At 48.3% G+C, this 8,100-nt stretch overlaps 1 long non-coding RNA gene across 1 annotated transcript; it reads left to right on the top strand.

The window, feature by feature from the left end:
* Positions 1-5,952: 5,952 nt before the first annotated feature.
* On the top strand, positions 5,953-7,230 carry LOC130172588 (uncharacterized). Its single transcript, XR_008828297.1, has 2 exons — positions 5,953-6,169; positions 6,963-7,230. It is a non-coding gene; the product is annotated as an uncharacterized LOC130172588 (long non-coding RNA).
* Positions 7,231-8,100: the final 870 nt, after the last annotated feature.

Genomic DNA, 8,100 nt, shown 5'->3' with positions numbered 1-8,100 from the left:
TCATTTATCATTGCTTGGAATACAGCAGGAGCGTTAGTCAATCCAAATGGCATAACAAGATATTCATAATGACCATGAGGTGTGTTGAAGCCCGTCTTCCATTCATCGCCCTCTCGGATTCGAACCAGGTGATATGCATTCCTCAAGTCTAATTTAGTGAAGACCTGGGCCTGCTGAAGTTGATCAAAGGCGGATGCCATGAGTGGCAGAGGGTATCGATTCTTAACCGTAATGTCATTGAGTGCCCCATAGTCGATGCATGGTCGGAGAGACCCATCCTTTTTCCCTACAAAAAAGAAAAACCCCGCCCCTGCTGGAGATGAAGAGGGACGGATAAGACCGGCTTTTAAACAGGTCTCAATATATTCAGTCATGGCTTTCCTCTCAGGACCAGAGATTGAATATAATCTTCCCTTAGGAATAGGGACCCCTGGGATCAACTCAATGGGGCAATCATAAGGTCTGTGGGGAGGAAGAGAAGTAGCCTTACTTTTGTTAAAAACTTCTCCAAGGTCATGGTAACAACTGGGCACCGATGTCAGGTCGGGAGCTTCAGAGTCTGTGTCAGGTTTAGCAGAGACAGGGTTACAAACAGTTTTCACAGGCATATCATGACAAGACTTAAAACACTTGTTCTTGCAACCCTCAGCCCAGTTCAAGATTCTTCCAGTACTCCAGTCCACGTGCGGGTTATGATCCTGTAACCAGATGGTCCAAACAGACCAGAATTAGCTGGTTAGCATGCTAACTTCAGTAAAAGAAGAAGCAAAAGAAGAGGGTTGCTGTCAGACTCGAACTTGGACAGGACCCAAATGCACGACTCAAAAAAGTTCAACAAAATGATATTTATTAACAAAGTACAAAAGAAAATCACTCTTAAGAGGAAACAACAAAGTAACAAACAATAACGTGACTAAGCACAAAGTATCAAAGTAACAAACTAGAGACAAAAAGAAAATCACTCTGAGAGCAAAAAAGGCAAACGCCAGAAAACCAAAAATCACTCTTATGAGGAAAAAACTAAACCAAGCAACAAGGAACAAGACCAGAGGTAACAATGACATGGAGCGTGGGGCCGGGAGGTTCACGGATATGGAACAAGACGAACTGGCACAAGACAAAGGGAAACGCAGACAGATATACAGGAGGTAATGGGGAACAGGTGGAAACAATCAGGGCGGGGAAGACAATCAGACCAACGGGAGACACCAGGAGGAAGGGCAAGTTACCTGAAACGAAAGGAGAGTCAAATGTCAAAATAAAACAGGAAGTGATGAGACAACATAGACACAAGACAGAAAACTAAACACAACCAGACACAGATCATGACAATACCCCCCCTTCAAGGGACGGCTCTAGACGGCCCAGGAACCTGTGGGTGCCGAGCATAAAAGTCAGAGATGAGATCAGGGTCCATAATGAAGCTTGCAGGAACCCAGGAACGTTCCTCTGGACCATAACCCTCCCAGTCCACCAAGAACTGCCTGCCCCGACCCCTTTTGCGCACCGCCAGAAGGGTCTTGACCGAGTAGACCGGACCCCCGTCGACCATCTGGGGGGGGAGGAGGAGGCCTGGCCACGGGAACCATAGGACTCTCCTTGACCGGCTTCACCCGGCTAACGTGGAAGGCAGGGTGGACCCTCATGGACCTGGGCAAACGCAGACGAACACAGGAGGGGCCGATGACCTTGGCCACAGGAAATGGACCCACGAACCGCGGGGCCAATTTCCTGGAGACAACATGGAGAGGCAGGTCCCGTGTTGAGAGCCAGACTTTTTGGCCAGGCTGGTATGGCGGAGCGGGTCGACGCCTCCGATCTGCAGCCCTCTTCATATGGTCCACACTGCGAAGGAGTACCCTACGGGCAGCTGCCCAGATTCGATGGCAACGTCGGACCATGGTGTGAGCCGACGGAACAGTGACCTCTTTTTCCACCTCGGGGAAAACAGGAGGCTGGTAGCCGAAAACACATTGGAATGGGGACATACCGGTGGCCGGGTTCTGCGATACCAGGCACCAAAGGCAAGTCTCCAGCTCCTGGTTGAAGTGTTCTGTCTGGCCGTTTGATTCTGGGTGGTATCCAGAGGTGAGGCTCACGGTGGCTCCAATGAGAGCACAGAACTCCTTCCAGAACCTGGAGATGAACTGGGGCCCCCGGCCCGAAACAATATCCTTAGGGAATCCATGGACACGAAACACATGGGTCATCATAACTTCTGCCGTTTCTTTGGCAGACGGCAGTTTAGGCAAAGCAATAAAATGAGTCATTTTAGAAAATCTGTCCACCACTGTGAGAACAGTGGTGTTACCTTCTGAGACTGGGAGCCCCGTGACGAAGTCCAGAGATATCTCAGCCCAAGGACGAGTAGGAACGGGAAGTGGCTGCAGCAATCCCATCTGTGCCCGGGAAGAGTTCTTGTTGCGAGCACAGATGGAGCACGCCTCCACATACTCCTGGACTTCCCTCTTCATTGAGGGCCACCAAAACCTTTGGGAAATGGCATACATAGTCCTCTGGACTCCTGGATGACAGGTGAGCAGCGAGGTGTGAGCCCAATGAATCACCTGTGGACGCATGGCAACAGGGACAAACAAGCGATTTGCTGGACAACCACTAGGTGTCGGGTTCTCACCATTAGCTTGCTTCACCTCAGATTCTATTTGCCAAGTCACCGCTCCAACCACACGGTTCAGTGGTAGGATGGGTTCAGGTTCCCTGGCAGTAGGCTCGGGGTCAAACAGACGGGACAAGGCGTCGGGCTTGGTGTTCTGGGACCCCGGCCTGTATGACAGCACAAAGTTAAAACGGTTAAAAAAAACAATGTCCATCTGGCTTGACGAGAGTTCAGTCTTTTAGCCTTGCGAATATACTCCAGATTTTTATGATCAGTCCAAACAATAAAAGGGTGCTGTGCACCCTCCAACCAATGTCTCCACTCCTCAAGCGCTACTTTGACAGCTAATAACTCACGGTTACCGACATCATAGTTCCTCTCAGCTGGTGAAAGCTTCCGAGAAAGGAAGGCACAGGGGTGAAGCTTATTGTCCTTCTCAGAGCGTTGGGAGAGGACTGCACCCACCCCGTCATTGGAGGCGTCCACCTCCACCACGAACTGCCGGCTGGGGTCAGGAACGGTGAGGATGGGAGCAGTAGTGAAGCGAACCTTGAGCTGCTGGAAGGCCTCCTCAGCCTGAGGGGACCACAGGAACGGAGTCTGTGGAGAAGTAAGCGTGTGGAGAGGTGCTGCTATGGCGCTGAAGTTTCTGATAAACCGCCTGTAAAAGTTAGCAAATCCTAAGAACTGCTGAACCTTTTTGCGGCTATCAGGTGTAGCCCACTGAGCCACAGCGCTAACTTTAGCCGAGTCCATTTGTATCTTCCCAGGGGCTATGATGAAGCCAAGGAATGATACAGTGTCGGCGTGAAACTCACTCTTTTCAGCTTTGACATATAATTGGTTCTCCAGCAACCGCTGGAGCACCTGACGTACATGGCGAACATGAGAGTCTGAATCTGGGGAAAAGATCAAGATGTCATCCAAGTATACATAGACAAAGTGGTTCAGGAAGTCCCTGAGAATGTCATTTATCATTGCTTGGAATACAGCAGGAGCGTTAGTCAATCCAAATGGCATAACAAGATATTCATAATGACCATGAGGTGTGTTGAAGCCCGTCTTCCATTCATCGCCCTCTCGGATTCGAACCAGGTGATATGCATTCCTCAAGTCTAATTTAGTGAAGACCTGGGCCTGCTGAAGTTGATCAAAGGCGGATGCCATGAGTGGCAGAGGGTATCGATTCTTAACCGTAATGTCATTGAGTGCCCCATAGTCGATGCATGGTCGGAGAGACCCATCCTTTTTCCCTACAAAAAAGAAAAACCCCGCCCCTGCTGGAGATGAAGAGGGACGGATAAGACCGGCTTTTAAACAGGTCTCAATATATTCAGTCATGGCTTTCCTCTCAGGACCAGAGATTGAATATAATCTTCCCTTAGGAATAGGGACCCCTGGGATCAACTCAATGGGGCAATCATAAGGTCTGTGGGGAGGAAGAGAAGTAGCCTTACTTTTGTTAAAAACTTCTCCAAGGTCATGGTAACAACTGGGCACCGATGTCAGGTCGGGAGCTTCAGAGTCTGTGTCAGGTTTAGCAGAGACAGGGTTACAAACAGTTTTCACAGGCATATCATGACAAGACTTAAAACACTTGTTCTTGCAACCCTCAGCCCAGTTCAAGATTCTTCCAGTACTCCAGTCCACGTGCGGGTTATGATCCTGTAACCAGGGATAGCCCAGCACCAGAGGGTGCTGGGTAGAGTGATACACATGAAAACACATGGTGCCATGGTGGTCACCCACAATAACTTGCAGAGGTTCAGTCTTGTGAGTCACCTTGAATATCTGGCTCCCATCGAGAGCCCTGGCCTCTAATGGCTTGGTTAATTGTTCAGTCTTTAGATTAAGTCTTTTAGAAAATTCCCAGTCCATGAGACTCTCATCTGCCCCGGAATCAATGAGAACCCCAAGGGAGACAGTGGTGTCGTGGTGTCTTACCTTAATTTCTGTTAAGGCTCGGGGAGGCAAGTCGGAGGAGGAAAAACGGCTCACCAGTACCCTCCCGTCTACTGGCGAGCCTGCCCTTTTGCTGGACACGCTGCGAGGAGATGACCTTGCTGTCCGCAATAAAAACATCGTCCTTCCTGCAGACGACGACGACGCTCCTCCATGGATAACTTGGCTCGGCCCAGCTGCATGGGTTCCTCTTCCCCCTCAAAGGCCGCATTCTGTCGTGGGACAGGTGATGGAAAGCGTGAGGAACCACGCCAACCGGAGGTAGCAGCTGCAGCACGGCTCTGATGGCGTCCTGTTGAGGATGCCGCCAGGTGGCGGCTTTGTCTGCGTTCTTGTAAACGATTGTCTGTTCTTATGGCAAGGGTTATTAGGGTGTCAAGGTCAGGTGGCAGATCGAGAGGCACTAATAAGTCCTGAATCTGGTCAGACAGACCCTTGAGAAACACATCATAAAGAGCCGAGTCATTCCATCCGCTGTCTGTGGCTAAGGTGCGAAAGCGGATGGCGTAGTCACAAACAGAGTCCACCCCTTGCTTGATCGTGCTCAACTCACGTGCCCTCTCTCTGTCTGACGAAATGGGATCGAAAACCCTCCTCAGAGCCTCGGTGAAGTCCCTTACGGATCCACAGATCGAAGAACCCTGGGACCACTCAGCAGTAGCCCACGCCCTCGCTCTCCCGGTAAGATGGGAGACCATGAAGGCAACTTTGGATCGTTCCGTAGGGAAGGCTGTAGGAAGATGTTCAAAATGCATTTCACAATCAACACTGAATGACCGGCATCCTCCAGACTCACCGGAAAACTTCTCTGGAGGAGAGAGGCGAAGCGCCATGGCAGAAAAAACTGGTGCTGGAGGCGCTTCCGAAGCATTCGGAGAGAGTGAGGATCCCGTGGCCGGAGAGGAGTTCTCTTTCTTGAGGTGGTTGAGAACTTCTTGTACTTGGATGGTCAGGAGGTTCACCTGGGTGGTCATGGCTTCTTTAAAGTGATCCTGACTGTCCGCCATCTCCTTCACTCCTTGGTGCAGAACTGACATCTGCCCCTCCTGCTGATTCATGCGGACGCCTTGGGAACGAAGGGCTGCTGTCAGGCGATCCAAGTCGGCTGGGTCCATGCTGGCCAGTTCGTTCTGTCAGACTCGAACTTGGACAGGACCCAAATGCACGACTCAAAAAAGTTCAACAAAATGATATTTATTAACAAAGTACAAAAGAAAATCACTCTTAAGAGGAAACAACAAAGTAACAAACAATAACGTGACTAAGCACAAAGTAACAAACTAGAGACAAAAAGAAAATCACTCTGAGAGGAAAAAAGGCAAACGCCAGAAAACCAAAAATCACTCTTATGAGGAAAAAACTAAACCGAATGTGGCAGCATAGTCTATGCACTGCACCTAATGTGCCTTGAACGCACCTTGATGGCCTGATAGCCTATCCGTGAGCAGGGGCCAGTATTTAAGACGGCCCTCTCCCCTGCTCTTTCGCTTCCCAATTCACTTCCGGTAGCAGGCCGGCTTCCTTTTTACCACAGCGTGCGTCCCGCTGTGTGTACTGCTCTGTCGCTCCTGTATGCTCCTGTTTGGCATGGTAAGTGTTCTCTCTCTGCATCATAGTATTTGCATTCCGACATCTAATGCTAGTGTGGTCGTAGGAAATGCTGATGTCCAGATTTGTCCCTCTCGTCCGCCCACCTGTATGAGTGTGTGTGGGCGCGCATCCACTTCTGCTAAAGGTATGTTTGTCTCTGCTGCAACTGCATCATCCTCAGTTAATTGAACAGTGCTAATAATATATTCTGCTAAAGGTGAAACCACAGATCGGACGGCTGCTGCTTTGTCTCCACTTGTACTTCCAGCTTGCGTCCTGCTTTTGCCGCTTTGCTGCTGTTTTACTTGCTGCTTGGGTGGCGATTGGCGGTTGCAGTTTCCGACGGACCTTTTTAAAAGGCTATTGAGCTTTTTCAAAATAAGACTCGTTGCTGCAGGCTACCTGGAGCCTTCAGGTTCCCCTACAGTCTCTCTGCATGGCATGCTTGTGCTAAGCTGGATTTGCCCTTTTATCAATTTGATTGTATGAGTGAGGTGTGGTTTATATGATTTGAATTTGGGTTAATTGCTTAGGTTAATTTGCTTCTTTTCTTTGTGTTTCTTTTGATTTAGTTAATTAGATTTCCTCTGTTTTTCCTGTGTTAAACGATATTTTGAATTGTGTACTTTCTTTGAATTATTTTTCTTTGATTTCTATTGGGCAGTTATTATTTGGACATTTAGGTTTTTCTTTGTTAGTTATACATCTGTTTTTTTTAGGTTTAACTTGCCCATTAATTGTTTTTCTTTTTTGTTTGAGTTGCAACTCTCTTAATCTTTTCTTTTTGTTTCAGTTGTCAGAGGCCGGTGGTGGTGGTGGCGTCGGTGACTGGTGGTGGTGTCCCCCTCATTTGATGTGCTGTGCTCCCCGGTGGTGGTTCCTTCAATGTGTGTGTGTGGGTGATTTATTTCTATTTATTTTGGGTGAACCGCTCCTGTTCACTAGTACCTGCCCACCTGGTAAGCCTCTGCTCCTGACTAGTTGCCCTTTTTTTGGTGTGAATGATTTTGATTGTTAATTATTTTAACCAATTGTAATAAAATATATTTTTATACCTCGAACCCCGTCTCATGCCACCTGAATAGAACGAACCTGTGTGTCTAGTAGTTAGAACCGAATTTCCCTGGGTGCAATTCCCAGGGTGGCGTTGTTGAGCAACTATATAAATCTCTCAAACATATTTGACATCTGAGTGCAAGCATCCACCCTGCCCTTGCCACACAAGCAACAAGGAACAAGACCAGAGGTAACAATGAAATGGAGCGTGGGGCCGGGAGGTTCACGGATATGGAACAAGACGAACTGGCACAGGACAAAGGGAAACGCAGACAGATATACACGAGATAATGGGGAACAGGTGGAAACAATCAGGGCGGGGAAGACAATCAGACCAACGGGAGACACCAGGAGGAAGGGCAAGTTACCTGAAACGAAAGGAGAGTCAAATGTCAAAATAAAACAGGAAGTGATGAGACAACATAGACACAAGACAGAAAACTAAACACAACCAGACACAGATCATGACAGTTGCTTTCCACCTCTGGAGGCAGCTCTTGGTGAGTAAAGGAATGAAGTTTGATGCTGACCTTGCGAAGTTTCTTCTAGACTGGTGAGTAAATGTTGTCTATGTAGCAATATCAAAACTTAGAAATAGTTCCTTTAATAAATCCTTATTTCATGAGATGAATTTAATATAAAGAAATTACACTAATATTTCTTTATAAGGAGCTTCATACCGGGAGCAATTTCTCGTCTTTGGCTCCTGTGTCCTGAATCCTGTTGTTTTGTAGTGAGTGGGCAGTGGGCAGCAGTGAGTGTGTGTGGGTTTTGGTGGGCAGCAGCACTGCTGACGACACTGATGCTACTGTATATGGAGGCAGACTGAAGGCTTGATAAAACAATCTCCAGCATTGGTATTGTTGAGCATGATT

This window comes from Seriola aureovittata, chromosome 7 (assembly GCF_021018895.1).
Source record: "Seriola aureovittata isolate HTS-2021-v1 ecotype China chromosome 7, ASM2101889v1, whole genome shotgun sequence".
Classification (NCBI taxonomy): Eukaryota; Metazoa; Chordata; class Actinopteri; order Carangiformes; family Carangidae; genus Seriola; species Seriola aureovittata.
Note: the sequence above shows the minus strand (reverse complement) of the source record. Positions and strands in the feature narration are given on the sequence as shown.